Here is a 12,300-nt window from a genome sequence, read left to right on the forward strand (position 1 = left end):
CGGGGTTGTGGCTTTTGGGTGGTTTTTTACCGAAGCTGTGGGATTTTTAACTTTCGAACATTGGCAACACTGATCTGGATTCATTATAAAATTTACGAATTAGTAGATTAGTCCATTATAAAAAGGGATAAAGCCAGATTTCCCGCACGGTACTGATGAGTCCCAACTAGGACAAAACCGGTCTACCATTGGAAATTCTGGCATTTTATTTATTTTTAATTTAGTTTTTCACTCGAAGATCTATTGGTCCGAGTTTGGCGTCTTTATGTTTGCTCGAAGACCTATCGGTACGAGCTATGTAAGTTTTTAAATTTTCTTCAAATTTGTTTTGGGTTTAGCTTTTTTATCCCTTTTTATAATGGACTAATCTACTAATTCGTAATTTTTATCATCCTTTGCATTACAGTCCATAGGTGGTTCCTTTTAACGTTGAATTCATTATAAACTAACAGATTGTGTTCAGATTTCAGATGCCTCACAGTCCTCACTGTCATCGATTTCACATATCACCTGATTAATTTTTTTTCGAAATTTTAATTTTATGATTTTTGATATGCTTTCCACAACATTATTCTAAACTTTTAAGTCAATTATTCGTTTCAAATAACAGATCTACCGAATTCATTGTAAACTGACAGATTGTGGGCCAATTTCAGATGCCTCACAGTTAAAAACTTACGAAAGCTTAATCTGATCTAACTAACTGATTATCTTCCGATATCTGAAAATTACCACCTGAATAACCTGACTGTTGTAAATTCTAGTAAAAAAACATGTTTGGTCAATGCAAAATTGAAATAATAAACTTAGAGGCTGAGCTTGTACGCAGATCTTATCAACAACAAAAAAATAGACTTTTTTTAGATGCTTTTTTAAAATGTACGCCGAAACAAAATTTGCATAATGAACGCAAAAACGTCTACTTCTATATTTACTAAGATAGAATCTCGGTATGGCTATAATCAAAAGCGGACTAATCCGCCGCTCCCCGTTGAAATAAATTACGATTTGCCCAACAGCTGCTACGTTTCACTAATGAACCGTGGAATGAGCCGCGCATAATTTACAAAGGTGTAAATTCCATAGATTTACGCGTAAGTTAGACTAATCATACGAACGGTAATAATATTGACGAGATAAAGATATGCGGCAGAAATCATTCCTTTAATCAAACGTACGTGTGAATAGATAATTACTAAGCTAATTTAACCCCTCCCATCCAATCGGGAAATGTTCTTTTAAACATAACGGAGCAGACTTGACTCCCTTTCCCGCCTTTTGATAGGAGGCATTAAATAACGATATTTAAATCTTAATATTAAAGCAAGAATGTAGTTAATTTAAAAATTTAAAAAATTCTAGCTACTTGTGCAAGTTAATATAAGAAAGAGTGAAAAAATGAGTATAAATAAATGCATTCTTGATTAAAGTCAAATTAAATAAAAACACGAAAAATTATTATTATAGTAAATAAAAATTACTTTACTTACGCATAATGTTCGTGTTTTTATTTAATTTTACTTTAATATACACGCGTAAGGTGTTTTACTCCATGTTTTTTTAAATAAATCTTAATATGTAATAAAAATATAAAAAAAGTAGTTTGAAAGTTATAGATACTTTAGCATTTTTAAAAAGCAAATTATTATGCCTTGGAAAGTCCGACCATGATGTCCACGAATAATAATTCTCAACATTATTGGTATAAATATTTTAATACTTACATTATTTTGTTACACAACTTCGTTTTTGTTGATATATCAAGTTTTGGATCAGGGGTTCGACATTCGTACCAAAGAAATGATTTTAGAAATCTTGTAATCAACTTGAAAATATCGAAATCAGCCTTGTAGAAGTTAACGGTAATAGTTAGTGTAGGGAGCTGTTGGCTCGTGTGGCACGAAGGTCTTGCCACCACCCTCCTACGCGTTGTAACCCGGCCACCTGTTTAAAGGCAATAAAAGTCACTAGATGACTTGAGCCTAGAGTGGTGCCTTGGTTATTAGAATAACTGATTATTATTTATTATTAAATCAGAAATCAACACGAAAAAAATGCCCTGAAATCTCAAAATCAATTTCTGATTTCTGATTTCATTTTGAGATTCCAAATCCCGAATGTAAAATTTTAAAATGCCGGTCCGATCTCTTTTAGATCTAAGATAGAGGTTTTCTCTTTGTAATAGTTTCAGAAAATCACTATATTACGTAATTTATTTCAGGTGCAGCATGTTTCAAGCGAACAATATTAATAGTATAAGAAGAGGAACACTTCTAATATCAGAGCGATCTTATTAACTTTTGTTAGGAGTTTTTCGGATTTAATCTATAGAAGGAGAGCGAGCTCTATCGCAAACCCAACGACATCTAGTAGATCATTCGGCAAACCTTTTTGATAAAAACCGGTTGGCTATCTTTGACAAACTTTATCTTTAAATTCGAGGATCAATTGTGAAGTAAAATGGCAGCGACATTAAATACACGTACAGTGGAGAGCCGATAAAATAATTTCAGGGTGCACGAGGCTTCCAACGATTAATTACAGCGAAACGGAAGAAATTTAGCTAGTTTGTGCCTTTGACCAAAGCGCCAACTACCAGATATTAATCAGGATCAGCTGTTGCCCACCAATAAATTTAAGAGCCTCTAAAATACTCAAACCCGTTCTCACGCAAACCTACGGCTCTCTTAATGAGAAAGGAACAAAATTAATCGCACGAAAATAAGTCAAATAAAATAGCTACATGAGGTAGATATTTAAATAACCACTCCTTTCGCGTTGAATTCATAAGTTATCTCCCTGCTGGTTAGACAGTTTCTGCTTTCCATAATAACTTGTTGAGGTTAACGGTAATAGTACGCTGTTAAAACGATTAGTTCGTTAGTGCAATGAGCGATATATTGTCGTCGGTACCAACAACGTTGGCGGTACCAGAAACAGTTGTTGAGACGAAAAACCGTTCAGTGTGCGACGGGCTTTACGCTATACCGTTAGAAAAAATCAATCTTGCCAAAAGTGTATAACACTCTCTTACGCACTGTTAAAAATAAAGGTTTATAAAACGACTAAAATTGGACTTTTAATTTATTTCAAACCATTTAGGTACTATAAAAGGTCCAATAATTTATTTTAAACCATTTTACTCTTTCATGTTTAATAATACCTTTCGGGTATTGAAAGGGAATTAGTCCTAAGACTAAACCTTTTCTAGTCCTTGTGGTTAAAAATAAGTGGAAATACAGAAATGATATTTAACGTTTTGCAAACCCTCTTTGATCCGTGACCTCAGGAGTGCTCATTGGGCTTTTGCCCCGGGTGAAAACCAGCTTAATCTGGCCATGTTAACGGTTAAATATATTGAATAATTGTAAATGAATGGGGAGTAAATAAGTGGCAACAAAGGACTGAAAATAGAGTTAATGAAGTAAAATAGATAAAGAAGTGTAAAATAAACCCTTCATAAAAGGAGTGAATTTGGAGATCAAAAGGTTTAAATATGTTCCTTGAATGATTGTGTTAATAATGGTAGAATTTCCAAAGTTATGATGAGATTCAAAATAATCACATGAAAGCTATGGTCAATATTTAACTCGTTATTTACCTAGGTGAATTAAGTATTAATAAGCTATACTTTATAACATGCCTCGCAATAGAATTAATGCCCTTTTCACGGCGATAAAGGATCATTTATACCGATAACCAATCAAGTTCCTACACTAACTAATGTTTTAAAATATTTTCTAGTTTAACTTTCAAATGCGATGCCGGTGTGTTTAATTGATCTTCAGAATATGAAATGTTGGAAAAACTAAGTATTTCGTGGAAAAGTGGGATACCTGACGAGATAAAGAAATAATAATTAATTAATTTCATTAAGAACACCAAAATAAAGAATTTTCGCCGCTACACCTTAGTGAAAACTAAAGTATTTGCACTATCTGCAAGAAACACGTATTCAAATATGCGAAAGCTGCTACCATGAGTCCATAATGTCATTGCGTAAGTATGTTACTTTGCGAAATATTTATCTGACAGCTATTTTTCACAGAGTGACGTCATCACGGAAATAATAAATAATAAATGTGTCGAAGCCCATTATAGTGTCTATGTAGCATAAAGCTCTCTGTAACTGAAAATTTTCTTGTGAGTAATATGAATTAAGTCATACGTATAGAAAACGTATAGGATAAACTTGTAGCTGAGTGTAGACGTAACTATAATCCGTACAATCTACAAGTTCCCCCGTTCATGTTTTCGAGGGGTAGCTTAACCCGTGTATTAAATATATCATTGTGCTATTTTAGTTCTATTGTAAACCATTAAATATACTATTGCTACAATTTTATACATGCTACTTTAGTTCTATTTTAACCCATTAAATATATTATTGCTACAATATTATAGATGCTACTTTAGTTCTATTTTAACCCATTAAATATATTATTGCTACAATATTATAGATGCTACTTTAGTTATATTGCAACCCATTAAATAAATAATTGGTACAGTATTATAGATCTATGCGACTTTAGTTCTGTTGTAAACCATTAAATATATTATTGCTACAATATTATAGATGCTAATTGAGTTCTATTGGAACCCATTAAATAAATAATTGGTCCAATATTATAGATGCTACATTAGTTATATTGTAACCCATTAAATACATTATTGCTACAATATTATAGATGCAACTTTAGTTATATTGTAACCCATTAAATATATTATTGCTACAATATTATAGATGCTACTTTAGTTTTATTTTAACCGAAATTATTTAACAGGGTATGTTGCCTTAATGAAACGCTTGACTATTTCTATTTAAGCGGGGGAATTGGGTACAAAAAAACACTTTAAATCAACCAAATAAGAAACTAATTACGGTAGACAGCTCAAGATAATTCATTCAAGTTTTCTCTTTTTTTCTATTTATATTTATATCGAGTAGCTGTCGATATATTTTATAAAAATCGTTTATCGGCTGTCGCGAGAGAATAAGCAAAATGAAAACAACTGTAGAGAAAAAAAATAGGCCCAAATAAATGAGGAATGCGACGAGAATCTAAATAAGGCGGCTCGGATAATTACGAAGAAGTCGGCCCAACCCAAAAATTATTAATAAAGAAAAAACGCGGGAGGTGTTCGAACTTTTCCAAATTCATCCCTATTAAAATCGTCGCGAAAAACGTCGCTCCCCAACGTGCCTTCGTACCTCACCGGACAGTACCTGCCAAAGTTAATAGAGAGTGAAGGTTGAGGCGTACCACGTTCAAATTAAACTGTCCGATTAGGGGTTCAATAACGTATCGTTACTTGAGTTTAAAAACATCGTAACTCTATTATATTATATATATATATTATACATAATAAATTATACATATATTATATATTATATTTTTATATGTTATATAATTTTTTTATACATTATAAATGTTTTATTATACATTATTTATTATATGTTATATATTTTTAATATGCATTATTATTATTTATTATATGTTATATATTATATGTTATATATTATATATTGTTTATTATACATTTTTTATTATACATTATTTATTATATGTTATATATTTTTAATAAACATTATATATTTTTAATATACTTTACATATTTTTAATATACATTATATATTATATGTTATATATTATATATTTTTTATTATACATTATAAATTATATATTATACAACAGGTTAATTTTTCTTTCCTAAAAACCAGGGTTGGCACTTTTTTGATTGTTTTAATAAAAATCCAATCAATCTTTTTTTTATTTAAATCGGATTTTTTGATTTTATGAATTTTTGTACAATATATGTCTCTTTTCCTGCATAATTAACGTATATTTTACATTTAACAGTTAGCTAATCTTGAATTAAATGAAATCTTAATTGAATTTAAATACTATTTAATATTTTAGTTTGATCTAAGATACTATTTTGGTAATTTTTATTCCTACATTGAAATATATTGTATGATTTAAATCAATCAATGATTTATTCCAAAACCTCAGTTGATTTTATTTCAAAAAATCAGTTGATTTTATTCTAAAACATCAGTTGATTTTATTCCAAAACATCAGTGGATTTTATTCCAAAACATCAGTGGATTTTATTCCAAAACCTCAGTTGATTTTATTCCAAAATATCAGTTGATTTTATTCCAAAACATCAGTTGATTTTATTCCAAAACAACAGTTGATTTTATTCCAAAACATCAGTGGATTTTATTCCAAAACATCAGTGGATTTTATTCCAAAACATCAGTTGATTTTATTCCAAAACATCAGTTGATTTTATTCCAAAACATCAGTTGATTTTATTCCAAAACATCAGTTGATTTTATTCCAAAACATCAGTTGATTTTATTCCAAAACATCAGTTGATTTTATTCCAAAACAACAGTTGATTTTATTCCAAAACATCAGTTGATTTTATTCCAAAACAACAGTTGATTTTATTCCAAAACATCAGTGGATTTTATTCCAAAACATCAGTGGATTTTATTCCAAAACATCAGTTGATTTTATTCCAAAACATCAGTTGATTTTAATCAATTTGATTTAAATCAGCCAATCCCGCTAAAACTAAATTTCTTAGAGTTACGACTTTCTTAGCCTAAGACTGGAATGCAACTCGGATGGTGGTTCAGCGAAATGCGGCATCGGAAAGAGAGGGAAAGGGTCAACGGCTTCAGTGACCGTTCGTGTATCTTCGCAAAAGTGGCCAAAGAGCGTGAGAACGCTATTACCCGCGGGAAAAGATGGAGAGACGACCAGCCCCGATCCCCTCCCAGCTCGCGTGCTCGCCATTGACGATGCTTACCCCCTTTATTGCTTAAATATGAAAAACGAAAGAGGAAAAATACGTTTAGAGGCCACGTCGAAACGTGTTGGCAGCCCGGCTACTTTCAGCAACGCGGCTGCCAGACTTTCTGCAAATTACCTCGCGCGTTTACGACATCAACCCCGCACCGAGAGACTACTTAATTGCCCGTTCAAGTCGTGTCAAAAAGGGGTTTCCTACCACCATAGAGGCTTAATACTTAAACCATGGACACTTAAATTTACTGTCCATGCTTAAACCCCTTCTTCCTGATCAGCACGCAATTGGGAAATATAAATCAAGAAATAAAATATTACTTTTAAATAGTAGAGTTATTTTCTATTGTATTTTGAGTTACTTTTTCTACGCGAACTATAGATTTTGAGATAAAAATATTATCAAAATGCTGCGCCCTATATTATTTTTAAAGGGAATATAACCTCTTTACTATTGCCGCCAGGCCTCAAGGGTTCCAATATTAGCTGCTTTCAACTATGACTTTTGACATTGCCAGTGGTTTGTTATATAATTTAGTTATATTCCCTTTAAAGATTTGAAAAATTTAATTTATCTCAAAACTACGTGTTTTTTAAGTAAATTAAATTAAAACCGAATGAGTTTATTTATTCTTAAGGCCTTTTCACACGACCCAACTAGATGAGTCAACTTGAGTTGAGTCAACTAGTTGGTTCGTGTGAATAAAAGTTCACCAAAAAAGACTCAGCATTTTGATTTGAAAAGTTGGCTCGTGTGAGAAGGTCTTAAGATAAAGTAACCAAAACCGCCAGATTGGGCGTTTTAAGGGCCTAAAGGTAACACTGAAATAATCTCGGTTAGCACGTAGAACGCGGCATCTCGTTACGGTCTGGGCCTACACACCAGTAATTTACCAGAAACCGCGAAAACGGGCGACATTCCTGGATCGAAACGTCATTTAGTCGTATATAAACGGGGCTACGCTCAATCAGGAAGGCTATTTCGTCCAGCGCCCGATTATTATCAGCAGGCTCTGAAAAACACTCGCGGAGTAACATACCCAAAATCTAACGCTTAATTGCGCTGGCAGCGTCGAATTCGGCAAAAATGAAAAAAATATCTATCGTAGATAGCAATAAGGGTAATCACAGTTACGTGACTGCTACGTAGGCGTTTAAAAAAACCTCTTAACTCGATTGGCGATTGCTTTGAAAAGACGGTCACCCTTATACTTATTACGAGAGCGATCAACCTAATCGGAAAAATAAATCGTTTAAAAACGTTTAAAATGATGAGCCCCAATCGTCTCTTACCCTTTAATTACTCAAAATGGAAAAACGTTATTAAATAATGTTTGGTAGAAAATATCAGCCTAAATTGCTACATTTGAAATCATGTTTTCAATCACGCCCTTCAAATAAAACAGAGCGATAACCAATTTTAAATGAAAATTGACCTTGTACTGTCTCAGACACTCTTCCTGGTCATCCCTAAGATCAAAGTGTAGTATACCTTTTATCCCAACCATAAGTATATTTTTAAAACATTGCTAACTAGTATCGTCACAATGTTAACTAAAATCATCACATTGCTAACTAGTATCGTCACAATGTTAACTAGAGTCGTCACCTTGCTAACTAGTATCGTCAAAATGTTAACTAGAATCGTCACCTTGTTAACTAGAATCGTCACAATGTTAACTAGAATCGTCACCTTGTTAACTAGAATCGTCACCTTGTTAACTAGAATCGTCACCTTGTTAACTAGAATCGTCATCTTGTTAACTAGAATCGTCACCTTGTTCACTAGAATCGTCACATTGTTCACTAGAATCGTCACCTTGTTAACTAGAATCGTCACCTTGTTAACTAGAATCGTCACCTTGTTAACTAGAATCGTCACCTTGTTCACTAGAATCGTCCCATTGTTAACTAGAATCTTCACATTGCTAACTAGAATCTTCACATTGTTAACTAGAATCGTCACCTTGTTAACTAGAATCGTCACCTTGTTAACTAGAATCGTCACAATGTTAACTAGAATCGTCACCTTGTTAACTAGAATCGTCACAATGTTAACTAGAATCGTCACCTTGTTAACTAGAATCGTCACAATGTTAACTAGAATCGTCACCTTGTTAACTAGAATCGTCATCTTGTTAACTAGAATCGTCACCTTGTTAACTAGAATCGTCACCTTGTTAACTAGAATCGTCACAATGTTAACTAGAATCGTCACCTTGTTAACTAGAATCGTCACCTTGTTAACTAGAATCGTCATCTTGTTAACTAGAATCGTCACCTTGTTAACTAGAATCGTCACATTGTTAACTAGAATCTTCACATTGCTAACTAGAATCTTCACATTGTTAACTAGAATCTTCACCTTGTTAACTAGAATCGTCACCTTGTTAACTAGAATCGTCACCTTGTTAACTAGAATCGTCACATTGTTAACTAGAATCGTCACCTTGTTTACTAGAATCGTCCCATTGTTAACTAGAATCGTCACATTATTCACTAGAATCGTCACCTTGTTAACTAGAATCGTCACATTGTTAACTAGAATCGTCACCTTGTTAACTAGAATCGTCACCTTGTTAACTAGAATCGTCCCATTGTGAACTAGAATCGTCACCTTGTTAACTAGAATCGTCACCTTGTTAACTAGAATCTTCACCTTGTTAACTAGAATCTTCACCTTGTTAACTAGAATCGTCACCTTGTTAACTAGAATCGTCACATTGTTAACTAGAATCGTCACATTGTTAACTAGAATCGTTACATTGTTAATTAGAATCGTGACATTGCTAATTATTATTATTACATTGTTAATTAGAATCGTCACATTATTAATTAGAATCGTGACATTGTTAATTAGAATCGTCACATTATTAATTAGAATAGTGACATTGCTAATTAGAATCGTCTCAACTATATGTTATCTCTATTGCAGATGATTTTGCTGGTCGTCACTAAGATCAAAGTGTAGTATTCGCTTAACCAAACCGTAAGTGTATCTCTGTAAGTACATTGTCAATTAGATAGAGCTTTTATTGACTAGAAAAAGAACCATATCCCACATATATTAGAGATCTAAAAATGGTTTCATCACTATTACTCTAGACACAACAAGGGATGGAGACGGGGAAATAAATTTACAAGAAAGGTCGTTCGGGTCAAGAAGGCGGAACGCAGTCGTACGAAAGACAAGGCAAGATACTTATTAGCAGATAACGAACGAGCTCCGTAACTTGACCTCCCACTTCAAGAAATCCTAGCCACGCTATTTCTACGAATTTATTTTTTAAGTAGGAACCCTCCCATCGAGTTTATAATACTCGATCAAGAAGAGAGAGAAAGAACTCGAGAAGAAGCGCGTAAAGTCTGCCCGTGTCTGGCCGGCCCGAAAAAGCACCCCTCTTCGTTCTCGTGATGGTCCTTTCGACCTCTGGCAGCTCCACCCTCCACCAGCTCTAGTTTCGTCGTCCTTACCGACAGGTGCCGCGCTCATCGCTAAAAACAGTTTTAGATAGATATTATTTTTTTCGAAAACTTCCATTCAAGGCTAACGTTGCGAAAGCGGGGATCGAATATAAAACATATTTCTTAATTTTTTTTAAGAAAAGGGCGGAAGATGGCGCTAGAATATTAATTTCGCTGGATCTTATCGAATACAACTTATCGGCGAAAAACCGAATTCGATGAAAAATGAACCGGGGAGTTTTTAATTATAGAAGTTCACGACTAAAAGCAACTCGAAGGTACTCCCGTTAATTTGAGCTTTCTAGAGCATATCCCTATCGTTGTAACCGTAGCTAAAAATAATAATTGCGTTTTTATACATTTAGGGTCAACCCCTCCCTTCAAAACTAAATTAAAGTTAAATTCGACGTAGACTTAAAAAAAAATAAGTCTAAAAAACGTTCGTTTGATATTTTGAGGGGACATCCATCAGCGAAACTAATGAGGGGTTGTCGAAAATCCAGGGAAGATCGAAAGAACGAGTCAAGGGTGGATAGAACGGATGAGAACAAAGCATCCCCCGTCATTTAAAGTCCAACTCGAACTGGGGAGGCTCCGGAAATTTCAACAATTCGAAGAAACCTAATTTGGGAAAGCTTTGGTAAATACCTATACCTATCATTTTACCAAGAATTAATTCGCTTACCCAAGTACACGGTCCAAGAGCATTAGCCTCTAGTACCAGCCTGGTAAAGCTGGTAGCGAAAGTTCATCCGCTTTTAATCACAATTTGTAATAATAGATGGCGATTGTTTGTGTTATAGTACCACTCTAGTAAAGTTGGTAGCGAAAGTTCGTCCGCTTTTAATCACTATTTGTAATAATAGATGGCGATTGTTTGTGTGATAGTGTTAAGAGAGCAAATGAACTTTTTACGCTTCTAAATATGCGAGAGTGGGGCTGAAACCGTTTAATGTCTGTTAAAAATATAACGATAAGTGATTCTATCAGAACATACATGCAAGGGATTTTTAGAATGTTTTGCGCCATCTCCTTGTTCTCTTCTTAGGGATGAAAGGTGGAGGACATGGATCGAGAGAAAATTCGAAAAATCTACCATTCGGAACACGTAGCGCCATCTATGATCTGAAAAGTTTAAACAAACTGACAAATTACGATTAATTTTTGAGTTAAATTTTATATACACAATTAGTGTTTGAAGTTTCAGTGATCGTGATCGTCTATAATCTAATTAAAAATGAATTAAATTTTCAAAAAGTATTGATGTTTTAATAGCTGATACGACGTGGCGTGGAAAACGTTACGAAAAATATCGATATTATTCCAGTTTCAATCTCATTTCCTTAAAATTTTTACACTTAATTTAATTCAAAGTATTACAGTTAGAATTAATTGAAATATAATGACATATAATTTTCAATTATGAAAGTTGTACAGGGAAATCAAGCAGTGTTCTATATAGTACTTAGTTCGTAACAGAGGACACATAAGCTTATGTTAGAAATTTTACCTCCATATTTAAAATAAATAGACCGGGTTAACTCGCTTAACTTTCGGAGTCAACGGTAGTTAAAATAAAACGTTGTCTAGTTTATTTTAATACAGAGATAATAATTATGAAATAATAAACATTTAATAAAAATATAAAATCAGAAATAAAATAATTTTAACCACACCCGGTGGCGTGTGACACTCTAATGGAAACAATAGGCCTTTCCAATAATCCGCTATGACTGCCTAGGGCTCGGCGTTTGGATAGGAAATTTTCCGTTCATTTCTTTTATATACATATCCGAAAATTATCCGAATAAAAACTTATTTGTTGCATATTAAATCGTATAATAGTCGCGAATAATATCCATAAATAAACAGTTAATTAAATTTCTTATGGTTAATTGAAAATTTGGCGGTTAATTTATCTGTTACGCAGAGCTCTACGACTGCCGAACTTGTTCTGGAAATTGTGCAGTCAAACCTATACACGAATTCGTTAGGGAGAGCTGGGGAAGCATTG

The sequence above is a fragment of the Leiobunum rupestre genome, chromosome 7 (genome assembly GCF_980474605.1).
Source record: "Leiobunum rupestre chromosome 7, qqLeiRupe1.1.hap1, whole genome shotgun sequence".
NCBI lineage: Eukaryota > Metazoa > Arthropoda > Arachnida > Opiliones > Sclerosomatidae > Leiobunum > Leiobunum rupestre.